This window comes from Sorex araneus, chromosome 1 (assembly GCF_027595985.1).
Source record: "Sorex araneus isolate mSorAra2 chromosome 1, mSorAra2.pri, whole genome shotgun sequence".
Classification (NCBI taxonomy): Eukaryota; Metazoa; Chordata; class Mammalia; order Eulipotyphla; family Soricidae; genus Sorex; species Sorex araneus.
Window position 1 is genome coordinate 174,920,594 of NC_073302.1, and position 12,552 is coordinate 174,933,145.

Below are 12,552 nucleotides of genomic sequence, written 5' to 3' on the forward strand. Positions count from 1 at the left end.
GAACTGGCAACAAGTCTTCTTTAAATGTTTGGAAGAATTCGCCATTGAATCCGTCTGGACCTGGGCTTTTGTTTTTGGGGAGACTTTTGATTACAGTTTCGATTTCCTTGATATTTATGGGCCTATTGAGGTATTTCACGTCTTCTTGGCTCAGTCTTGGGAGATTGTAGGAGTCAAGGAATTTGTCCATTTCTTTTAGGTTCTCTTGCTTCATGGCATACAGACTTTCAAAGTAGTCTCTGATGATCCTTTGAATCTCCTTGGTTTCTGTTGTGATGTCCCCCTTTTCATTTCTGATTCTGTTTATTAGGGTTTTCTCTTTTTCTTTCTTTGTGAGTCTTGCTAGTGGTTTATCAATCTTATTTATTTTCTCGAAGAACCAGCTCTTTGTTTCATTGATCTTACGGATTGTTTTTCGGGTTTCCATATCGTTAATTTCTGCTCTAAGTTTTATTATTTCTTTCCTTCGATCTGGTTTGCGTTCCTTTTGCTGGTCCTCTTCTAAGATCTTGAGCTGCGAAGTCAAGCTATCTATATAGGCCCTTTCTTCCTTTCTGAGGAAGGCTTGCAGAGCTATAAATTTTCCCCTTAACACAGCTTTAGCTGCGTCCCATAGGTTCTGGTAGCTTGTGTCTTCATTCTCATTTGTTTCGAGGTATCTCTTAATTTCTTTCTTGATTTCCTCTGTGACCCACTCATTGTTCAATAGTGAGTTGTTTAACTTCCAAGTGTTTGATTTGGTTCTCCGTGTCTGTGCATGATTGACTTCCATCTTCAGTGCATCATGGTCTGAAAAGATAGTTGAAACAATTTCTATCTTCCCAATTCTATTAAGGTATAACTTGTGGCCCAGAACATGGTCTATTTTGGAAAATGTTCCGTGTGTGCTGGAAAAGAATGTGTATTCTTTCTTTTTGGGGTATATAGCCCTGTCTCTTCCATTTCTTCCTTCAGGGCCATCGTTTCCTTGCTGAGTGTTGTTCTTGTCGATCTATCCAGAGGTGATAAGGCAGTGTTGAAATCTCCAACTACTATCGTGGTGCTAGTTATGTCCTCCTTAAATTCTGTTAGGAGTTCTTTTAAGTATTTAGCTGGTCGTTCATTAGGTGCGTATACGTTTAGGAGTGTGATTTCTTCCTGTTGTATATATCCCTTGGTGAATATAAAATGACCTTTGCTGTCCCTTCTGATCTTTTTCAGCCTGAAATCTATGCTACCGGATACTAGTTTGGCCACCCCCGCCTTTTTTTTTTGAGGGGGCTGTTTGCTTGCAGGATTGTTTTCCATCCTTTGATTTTGAGTCTGTGTTTGTTCTGACTATTTAGATGTGTTTCTTGTAGGCAGCAGAAAGTTGGGTTTAGTTTCCGAATCCATTTTGCCACTCTGTGCCTCTTGATTGGTGCATTTAGCCTGTTAACATTAAGAGAAATTATTGTCATGGGATTTTGTGCTATTTTTCTGTAGGGTTTGTTGTTCTTATAGGTCTTTTTTCTTGTCTTATAGTAGCCCTTTGAGTCCTTCTTTTAAGTTTGGTCTTGAGCCTATGAAGTTCCTGAGCTGTTGCTTGTCCATGAAATAGTGTATAGTTCCTTCAAGTTTAACTGAGAGTTTAGTCGGGTAGAGTATTCTTGGTGAGGCATTCATTTCATGAAGTGTTTTCACTATATCCCACCATTGTCTTCGGGCTTGGAGGATTTCTTCTGATAGGTCTGCTGTGAATCTAAGGGGTGCACCTTTGTATATGATCTCCTTCTTTGATCTTGCTGCTTGCAGTATTGTGTCTCTATCCACGGCATCCATCATTCTGACTATGATATGCCTTGGGGATTTTCTATTTGGGTCCCTTTTAGCTGGCACCCTTCAGACTCCTTGTATCTGGATGTCTGCATTCTCTAGCTCTGGGAAATTTTTAGCAATGATGTCTTTAATGGTGTTTTTTTCATTGGGATTGGTTCTGTGTGGTTCCGGCACTCCCATGATTCTTATGTTGTTTCTCCTGAGGTCGTCCCCTAGGACTCTAACTCACTCTAGAGCCATTTTGAGGTCTTTTGCCATTATTTGTTGTTGCCTATCTGCTTTGTGCAGCTCATCTTCAAGCTCACTGATTCTGTCTTCGGCTGTAGTCATTCTACTACTTTTCATTTCATCTACTGATTCTTTTAGTTGTGTGACTTCTGTTCGTAGCTTTGAAATTTCTGCTCTCATTTCTTCCTGGATTATCTTGGTGGAGCGTTCCAATGCTGCATCCATATCCTCCCTAAATTTATTGGATGTTCGTTCATAGTTCTGTTGAGTTCATGAACCATCCTCATAATTTCCTCTCTGAATTCTTTATCTGAGAGGAGGATGTATTTCTGGGAGGTCGCTGCTGAGGTTAGTGAGATGTTTTCTTGGTTCTCTCCTGGTGGTGGGGATTTTCTCTGTTTCCTCATGTTGTTATGGGCTTTACTGTCTGGAGCTCTCGTTAGCTTGGGAGGAACCTCAACTGAAGATTTTGGGCTATGCTCCTTTGACAAAGGACTTTTGTGTGCAAGTTGATGTGTTCATTGACAGTTTTCGTGAAGTTAGGATAGGCTGGGTTAGTTGAGCATTAACATATAGTAACTAAGATGATCAGGGAGTTCTTCGGAGGAATGAATTCTATCAATTGTGGCCAAAGGACAATGCATAGAATGGTAAAAAAAAAATAACTGCGGCCGCCGCCCTGGAAAGAGGCCACGCCCACTTTAGGCCACGCCCCCTAAAATGAGGACATGCCCCTAAGCAGCGGAGTGGGGATTGGTCAGGATCCGACGGCGGCGGCGCAAAGGTGCCAGGTGGGGGCTTCAGGAGAAGCCCCGAGCCAGCAGAGGCGGGCAGGGGGTGGGGAGGGGGCTTCTCCGCGCTGAGGCAGGCTCTCCAAGGGATTGCCTATTTACCTGCAGGGTGGAGATTGGTCAGGATCCGATGGCGGCGGCGCAAAGGTGCCAGGCGGGGGCTTCAGGAGAAGCCCCGAGCCCAGAAAAAAGAGTCTTTTAAATCGAGTACTGTCTTATACATTTCTGAATGTATAAGGAATGGCTGCTGGGGACGGCAGTCCAGGTTGAAGTGCCCCAAAAATGACCATGGTTTTATTTACTGCTCGTAGATCCTGTAGCAGTCACCAACTGCCTTTTTTCTTTTTTTCTAACAAATATGGGTGTGTTCCAGGGGGAAGAGGTGGGTTCTATGGGGGTGGAGCACCAGGCCACTTGCGCGGCACCCCTCCGGGCCCCGCCAGGCCCACAGGCCTTGGCCACGGCCATGGCTGCAAGTTGTTCCTTCACTAACAACTTGGTGGCCTGTAATTTTTCAACGGGAAGGGGCCGCTGGTCCACCCATACAGGTTCATTGGACTAGCTGTGCTAGCCACGCACCAGGGTCCAGGACTGAAAATAGGGAAGTTGATTCAACTACTACTCCAATCTGCCCTTGAAACTCAGCATCTACAATCCTGGGGAGTACTTGCAAGCCCTGAGCGGGCATATTGCCCCGTTTAATAATCAGGCCAAAAGTTCCAGATGGCAAAGGGCCATAGGCATTGACATACACTATCTGGGGACCCTGTTCTTTAACTAATATTGTGCGGGAGGTGGCACAGAGGTCCCATCCGGCTGAGTATAAGATGGCTTTGCGAAGGGATTGGATGCCAATAGGTTGAACGGCCCATGATTTTGAGGTGCCCCAGTCATGGGGGAGGGAGTGTATTGGGGGCCCTGGGGCTGACCCCGAATCAAGTTTCCCAGCCTGGCCTTCTGGCGGCACTCTGACGCCCAGTGGAAGCCCTGTTTGCACACAGGGCAAGGAGTTTTGGATCTGGGCTGTGGTTTTTTATAGGGACAGTTTTTAAAAGAATGTCTAGGCTGCTGACAGCCAAAGCACAGCTTGTTCTGGCTGTTCGCTAGTTGAATGGCAAGCTGTTTGAAGGCAGTCCCTATAGCAAGCCCTATTTTTTTGGGTGGTGGGATCGACATATAAAACTAGAGTTTGGCGGGGTGAAGGAGAGACCAAGCTTTTCTTACTAGGTCCTTGAGAGATGCTAGGTCCTCGAGAGAGGGTAGAAGGCTGCAGGGCACTCACTAGTTCCTTATCCAGCTGCCTTATTTGAGTCAAAAGTTGGACATATTCCTGCTTCTGTTGGAGAACTACATGTAAGGCGGCAGTGTTCTGGGCAAGCTGGCGGACTGCCTCACTGGCGTCATATGGGGAATTAAAAAAAAGGCAGTGGCATGGGACAGATAAGGGGGTGTCTGTTTTCCCAACAGAGGCCAAGGAGCTGAGGGCTGACATCTTGACACCTCATCTTCCTGGATAGCCCCATCCTGCTGGGGCAGGGGTTCAGGTTCCGGAGGAAAGGGATCAGGGATGCCAGAAATCACAGGATAAAGTCTCAGAGGTGCCTCTGTGAGGGAGGGTTCAGGTAAGGGAGCAGGATGGTCAGAGTCTATAGTAGTAGATTTTGAGGAGCCAGCCCTTTGCATGGGGGTGGCCTCAGTCCCACAGACTGAGGGAGCCTTGGAAACAGGATAATCAGGCCATAAAACAAGAAGAGAAAAGAAAGGGTAACTGATAGGCTGTTTCTGCCAACTCGACAGAAATGAAAGCATAAAAGGCACAAGAAGGGGGGGGGGGACAAGGATACTCATAACGGACCACTCAGATGCATGTCTGGTCGGTGAGGAACTCAGCCTTAGTGGATCAGCCTGAGAGGTGACTTGCAGCCGGTGTCTAAACCAGCACCACCCTAGACCATATGTTCCTCGTGGAATCTCAGACAGCCCATTCGGACTCCGTAACCTTAAAGGGATCTTAAGGATGCCAAGTCGTGGAGCCACAGACCTAGTACAAGGACGAGGTCATCCAAGACTGCACAATCACTCACACATACACACAAGACAAGGGAATTCAAGCCTTCCACCAGTGACTGTCTCGTCCTTAACACTAGACTGTATTCAAGTCTGGTCCCATGCCAGGGTGTGATAAGACTGTATTCGAGCCTGGTCCCATACCAGGGTGTGCGCCAAGAGAGAGGCGACCCTCAGAGATACTCACTTCTTCGTGAGTCCGTCTGCCGACGTGAACCTGACCAGGCGTTTGGTGGTCCCCTATTGCCCCATGCTGGGCGCCAGGTGTGGGGGTCCCGTCCTGTCCAGCATGGAGGACCCTTCATGGGGCTGAGGAGGGGATGCAGCTGAATGAACAGACACAGAGCCAGAAGGAGGAGAAAAGAGAGAGAAAGTTTATTCTACTGGCAGTTACAATACTTGTACTTCTCTGCTGGGAGGAAATGGTATGGTATGCGTGTCTGAACCCCCATACAAATGCAGATTGTGACATGTCCTTTAGTTATGTGCATAGGCTATTGAGAAACAAATGGCGACTATAGTGGCAACCTTGTTACAAGCCTCTGTTTGATCAGAAGATCAGAGACAGGCTCTGTTTTACTAGGAAATAAGAGCCAGGCTTGTAAAGCGGCTCCCTACACAAATTTATGATCAATGGGATGACAGTGACAGTGACATTTTTAATCAATTAAAAATTCTGTCAGCACACACTTAGTGCGATTCCATAGCATAGTTGGCCCCAGGCACTTCTGTGTCCCTAGTGGTTGTAAACTTTGACCAGTTTTCTACTAAACTTATTTGAGACAGAAAATAGGAAGATGGCAGCAAACCCTTCCAAACAAGTTTTTCAAAACAAAAATAGAAATGCAATCTTATCAGAGTTGTACAAAGAGAAAAGGAAATTACAAACGCAAAAACATTCTTCAGCAAATCCTGCTAAAGCTAGTCCTGCTTTTCCCCAGAACCTCTCTTGTAAGAATCCTGGGGTTGTACAGAGCACTGACAGGAGGCATCTCTGCAGCATGTAAGGACACACACGTCTATATAGTTCCCAAGGCAAACTCTGAATTTTGGAATTTTGTTCTTCCCAGAACAAAGATATTATTTTTTAATAAAAATGACTTCAAAATATTAGATGTCAGAACTTTCAGAATTGTGGTAAAGTTTATTGTGGGGTGGATGGGGAGACAGAGAGTAGATTTGACCCACCCAAGTGTAATTCAGGGACTATTCCTGTCTCTGTGTTCAGGAGTGACAGCCTGAAACCCAGGACTCAAACCTAGGATTTACAGGACAAAGGGCAAGCTTATCAACCACAATACTGTATCTCTGACTCAAATTTGGCAAACTTTTTTTTTAAATTTCTTGCTTTGTTTTTTTAAAAAGGCATGTGTAAGAGAAGGACAAAAAGAATGGTAAGCAGAGTGTTGACCATTTTAAAAGCTGTATTTTGTTAGTTTGTGTACTTTTTTTGTCGACCACACCTGGCTATGCTCAGAGCTTACTCCTGGCCTGGCTCTGCACTCAAGAATCAGTCCTGGTCATGTTCGGGGACCATAGGGGATGCCGAGGATCAAACCTGGGTTGGCTGTGTGCAAGGCAAACACCTTATGTGCAGCGCTATCTTTCCAGCCCCAAAGAAGCTCTGTTGTATAAGGTGATTATTATTACCATTTTTGTATTCCAGTTTTTTCTGGTTTGCATTTTTTTGTTTTTGGCCACACCTGACATGTTCAAGGACTTACTCCTGGCTTTGTTCTTAGGTATCCCTCCTGGCCAGGCTTGGGGGACCATTGGCGTGGGAGGAATCAGATAGAGGTTGGACCTGGCCAGATTTCTCCACCTCACTCCTCAGAAGCATCTTAGGACTGAGATGATGCTTCCTGAATAATGCAGTAGTAGAGGCCAGGCTTTGAACCCCAGCACCATGGAGCAAAGCAAAATAAAACAGCTGCACTCCTTCCCCCAATCCTGCAGAATGAGAATCTCTAAAAGAATCATCCCTAATTTAAAATAAAGGAAACCACAGGTTGGACAAATTTTCATGATATATATTTACAAATTCATAAGCCTCTGTGTCTTCATACAGCTAAAATCTATATTTAAAGAATTTTAACAGTATTGAAATGATATCTTAAACATTATCACAGAACAGTATTTAATGTAGCTACTTGTAGTTTAACTCACCGTGGTCTTAAGTTCCAGTCTTCTCTGGGAGAATAAAATTTAAGCTTAAAGTTCCAGTGTTGGTTAATATTTAATCAAAGTTTATCTCCCTTTTCAAAGAGCTTTCTCTGTCCCCCAACTCGATCAAGCCCTCTCTTATCCAAACTACTGGAAGCAGGAATGGACAATTCTTGACATAGCTGTGCTGCTTTTTTTGTGAATATTTTTATTTCCATTTGGGTGAGTTGGTTGCTCTCCCACTGGAATGGTCAAAGTGCAACCTGGTGCCCTTCCTGCTGCTGTGAGCAGCTCACCTCCTAAAGCCACTGACCTATCTCCAGCCTCTGTGACCAGCTGCTCTTCTTTGGCTCTCATTTTTGCTAAAGACCCTGAATCAATGTCTCTTCCATGTGATCTGTGGAATACAGCATGATTCTAAATCTATTTGCTGACATTAACAAGATTTCTTAAAAAATTGACTTCTGAAATAGTACCGTGGGTAGGGCATTTGCCTTGCACGCAGTTCGCCTGGGTTTAATCCCTGGCATCCCACATGATCTCCTGAGCACCACCAGGAGTGATCCATGAGCTCAAATTCAGGACTAATCTCTGAGCACAGCTGAGTGTGTTCACCAACTCCCCCCAAAGAGTGGATTTCTAATGTTTATACTTCTGAAAACTTTACCTATTTATATAATGCATGACATTTATAACCTAGGAAAGATATCTTTTATTTCAGTGGAATCATTTCTAATCTCAGCCTTAGAAATGTTCCTAAATCTTGCAGTCCTGGCTCTAGCACTTCCCGTTTGCCTCCTTATGACATTAAGAAATTCAATTCAATGCTTTGTGTATTTGTAAGCCCACTTTGTACTGTGCTTTGGGCAGGAAGAGCCCTACTATGAAGGAAACCATGCTGGAGAGAACTCAATGCTGGCACAGCAGGGAGGATTTGGAAGTCAAAACTTGTGATGGTAGAGCATGCAGTTGTCTGCATGAGTCTCTGAGAAATGCTGCAATGCTACTTGGCTAGTGAGACCAGGGCGGTACCAGAAAAGGTCAAGACTTATGTTATTCTCAAAGCCAAGCAGATCGCTTCTCGGCCTTTTGGCTAAGATCAAGTGTAGTATCAAAGCCAAGCAGGAATGTAGATGGTTATGAGAATTGTGGAGGTATGTTCGTTCAGAGAGAATCCCTTGGCTTGAGGATGAATTAGGGTTATGTCAGTTTTTCCCTCATTACTTTGTCTTGTCAGTGACATAGGAACAGTTCACACTCTGTGTATCAGTGCAAGTATCATCCCATTCCTGAACTGAGAAGCCACCTTAATCAGGTATGACTATCATTTCCTGCTCTTGGGAAAATAAATATCAAAGACATCACAAATTGTAATAGAGATTTTGTTTCATGAACCATCTGTTTCTTTGCATTGTGTTTATTTAATTCTTTGTTTATTGTGTGTGATGCAAAGTCTTTTATCTTTTTTTATTTTTTATTTTTTTTTGCCAAACCAGGCTGTACTGAGGGCTTAATCCCCGTCTACGCTGAGGGAATCCTGGCATTTGAGTAAATTGGCAACTGTTTGGCAGCCTCTGAGGACCATATGATGTCTCCAGGGTTTAATCTGAGTCTTTGAGGTCAAAGACTTTGTTTCCTTTTCTTTCTTTTCTTCCTCTTTGTTCATCTCTATATTCCATGCTAAACAGTATTTGACATATAGTGGAAAACTGAATATGATCTCAGTCATGATATAAATATTTTTATTGTCTTTATTTCTTTAGTAGATTGTAAGCCTTTCTGTTACATTCACTACTTTTTACAGGATGCAGTACAGGGTCTGGTATAATTAGTTGCATGATAAAATTTGATGAAATTTACATTCTCTTTTGAGATATGATTGGAGACCTATTTTTATCTGAGATTGCAGATGCTTAAAGTTGCTCATAAAACTTCAACAGTTATCACATCCTCCATCCCCCAACAAGGCTGTGTTGAGTGACAGAATCCCACTACTTATTACTAGATAAAGACACTTTACTGAACTTTCAATTTCCAAATAAAATCATTCTTACTACAGGTTTTCCTCAAAGGACTACACTTGATTAATTATTTTCTTGAATGATGTGACTTAATACATTTCTATCAAAATGTATAAGGTAATAGTAGATGTATAACATAAAAGATGTAGAATATTAATATTCACATAATAAATAAAAATATATCAATAAATAAATATTAAAGTGAAATAGATGAATAGTTCTTACGTATGTTCTCAAATTATAATAAGTTTTGAAATAAAATAGTTTTGTTGCAGGCAGGGAGGTAGAGGGCCCTTGTATATGTGTGGGGAATTGGACTTTACAAATCATAGGGTCTGATTTGGAGATATTAGTGGTTAAAAGACAGGGAACAAAGGAGAGGACAAAGGAGAGGTTAAAGATAAACAAATAGAGAAGACTGGGTGTGCCTGATGGAATTAATTAGGTGTGCATGAGAGCACTATTGTGGGAGTAATTCAATAAACCTAAGTTCTCTGGGGTGTAGGGGGAGAAGGACAGACCAAAGTTACTCAACATCCTTTCATATTTCTGTTGTGACCTTTAGATACTCTTATAGCTTCTCCTTTTCTGAGACAATTCATCATTCTCTGATCTCCAAAGAACTTAAAGTGCTCAGATTCTGCATTTTGGTGTTGGCTTCTTGTCCATATCACCAAAGAGCTCAGTATTTGCATCTCAGAGGGATATGATTTTCATGTTTTGGGGCTATTTCAGGGCTAGACAATTTCTTCTTAGTTTTATTATCTCCCAAAAAGCTCATTACCAGGGTTCCCCTCTTCTGTCTGCAGTATATTCCCTAAAGATTTTACCACCTTAAATGGAGGTATGAATAAAGGTTCATTTCTATAGATTACTTCCTGCTGGCAAAGGGCACGGACCTGCTTATGTAAGGAAGAGAAATCTTATTCTAGCATAGTGTTAATGTAGCTAAGGCAATGAAAAAATTATTTTTAATTGCTTAGAGAAATTTTTTAAATATCATTATGGCATTGAAAAGTAAATTAAGAAAATCATCATAGATCGACTGTGCACAAATTTCATTAAAAACATTAATTTTCTGTTTGTGCTTCCCGAAAGGTTACTGACTACCCAGTGTAGATAGAGGGAAAAAGACAAGAGACGAGTAAAGAAAGTTTATTGGGGTGTGCTCCTGGGAAGTCCCATGCCTTTCTCTAGTTAGGTTGGGGTAAGAGCTGTGGCCTGCAAAAGGCTCACTCTGGTCTTTAAGATGTTTGGAACCAAAAGGGAGCAATGACTAGTGGGACCAATGGGTTTGGTCTGGCCTTCTGTTACTGGTGGCGGGTAGATGTAAAGAAGTCTGGGATGCAGCCTGGTGAGGACCAGGCACTGGGTGGGCCATTGGGCCATATGTCCCATCTTCAGCAGGGGGCAGGGTAATCTTTGATTCTGGAAATGTGTCATTATATCATAAGCCAACCATTTGGTCCCAAGCAAACATCTTGTTTCTAAAATAATCTTTTTGTGTTCTCAGAATTGTCCTGAATAACATCTTTTTCATTATAACTATCATCATCATCATCCCACTGATCATCGAATTTCTTAAGCAGTCTCAGTAACGTCTCCATTTGTCCTAGCTCTGAAATTTTAGAAGCCTCTCTTTACTTGTCCTTCCCAATGATGCCACATTGGAGACTCTTTCAGGGTCAGGGGAATAAGACCCAGCATTGCAACTGGTTTGGGCATATGGATACACCATGGGGAGTTTGTGAGGCTCTCCCATGTGGGCAGGAAACTCTCAGTAGCTTGCCAGGTTCTCCTAGAGGGAGAATTAGGCTATAAGATGGCTTCCGAGAGCTTGGTTTTAAGTCTCTGGATGTGGGCTGTTGGTGGGATGACACGGCACTGGGGGCAGTCCCTGGGTATGATCACCTAGCTACTGGAAAATGGGAAATCTGGGTGGAAGGGGCCCAGTCCCAATCTGAGCAGGCTTGGAGGTCTCAGACCCAGGACCCACACACCCGGGTCCCACACAACTATGTTTTTTAATTTTTAATTTTTAAATTAAGTAATAATGAGATACAGTTACAAAGCTTTCATGATTGAACTTCAGTCATACAATGATTGAGCACCCATTCCTTCACCAGTGTACGTTTCCCACCACCAATATCCCCAGTATCCCTCATGCCACTCCCACACTGCCCCACCCCCTGTCTCTATGGCAGGCACTTTTGCATTTTTTTAAAATTTTTTTTATTGAATCACCATGTGGAAATTTACAGAGCTTTCAGTCTTAAATCTCAGTTATACAATGCTCAACACCCATCCCTTCACCAGTGCACATATTCCACCACCAGGAGCCCCGGTATACCTCCCCCCAGCCCCCCCCCCCCCCGCGTGTGTAGCTGATAGATTTCACTTTACTTTGATTACCTTCAATATTTCAACAAAAACTCACTATTATTGTTTGGAGTTTCCTCCCCAAAGTCAGACCTGTTGAAAAGGAACCATTTGATAATGTTTTCATTGCTGACAATTAAGAAATATGAGCGCAGCCATGCAATTTTGGATTTCTGTATTTTAGTAACTAAGTCCAGGGAAAATTCTGCCAGAAATTGCATCACTGTAAGCTTTTACTTCCCTTTGTGGTGCTCATAAAATGGAAAAACTGAGAGAGAAAAACCCTTCCCCTCCTGGTGCATCATGGGGTAGTGGCTCAGTTCACAGTCGAGACATTTCTGCAAGCTGCTGGTGCCCAAAGTAGTTTAGCTGGCCTCTGGGATTATCCTCGTGCAGCAGTGGAAAGGCCACTTTTGCATTATTTTTAATACTTAATTTATACCTATTTTATGTAGGATGAATGAAAAAAATTCAATTCTCTATAACTATATAGAAGATCCTGATTTTTTGTATGTTGCTTTGTTTTGATTTTGGGCTATATTCGGCAATGCTCAGAGCTTATTCTTGGTTTTGCAGGAGTTACTCCTGGTAGGGCTTGGGGGACCATATGGGGTGCCGGGGATCAAACCCAGGTCAGAAGAGTGCCAGGGAAAAGCCTGCTGTGCCATCACCCCAACCCCTAAATCCTATATTCCTGTAATTCTGAAATCTAATCATAAATGGTGCAGTTCTGTTTGTTATGATCTCTTTGATAGAAAATATAATTCAATGTGATAGTGATACAAGTATAATATTGATATTAAATATATTACATATTATTTTCAATGTAATATAGATCTGAAAAAGAGAATGAAAACAAAAAAAAATGAAATCCAATGAGACCTAGGAGAAATTTTTTTAAGACATCAAGAAGATAACTCTCCTGGTGACCCTTTCAGGCATATGGTGTCAGCTTCTCTTTAATGCTGCCCCTCCACCACCACTTTGTGCATCAATAGCCACCAGAGTTACCACTAGACTCATCTAACCCAAGTATCATATGCGTTCATCTAGAGGCTGAGATGTCTCTAGTTACTTTTGCTTATGCAGAAATTAGAAAGTGAACA

At 42.7% G+C, this 12,552-nt stretch overlaps 1 pseudogene; it reads left to right on the forward strand.

The window, feature by feature from the left end:
- The first annotated feature begins 8,119 nt into the window (after positions 1 to 8,119).
- Positions 8,120 to 8,289, forward strand: LOC129401136 (U2 spliceosomal RNA; annotated as a pseudogene).
- The last annotated feature ends 4,263 nt before the right edge of the window (positions 8,290 to 12,552 follow it).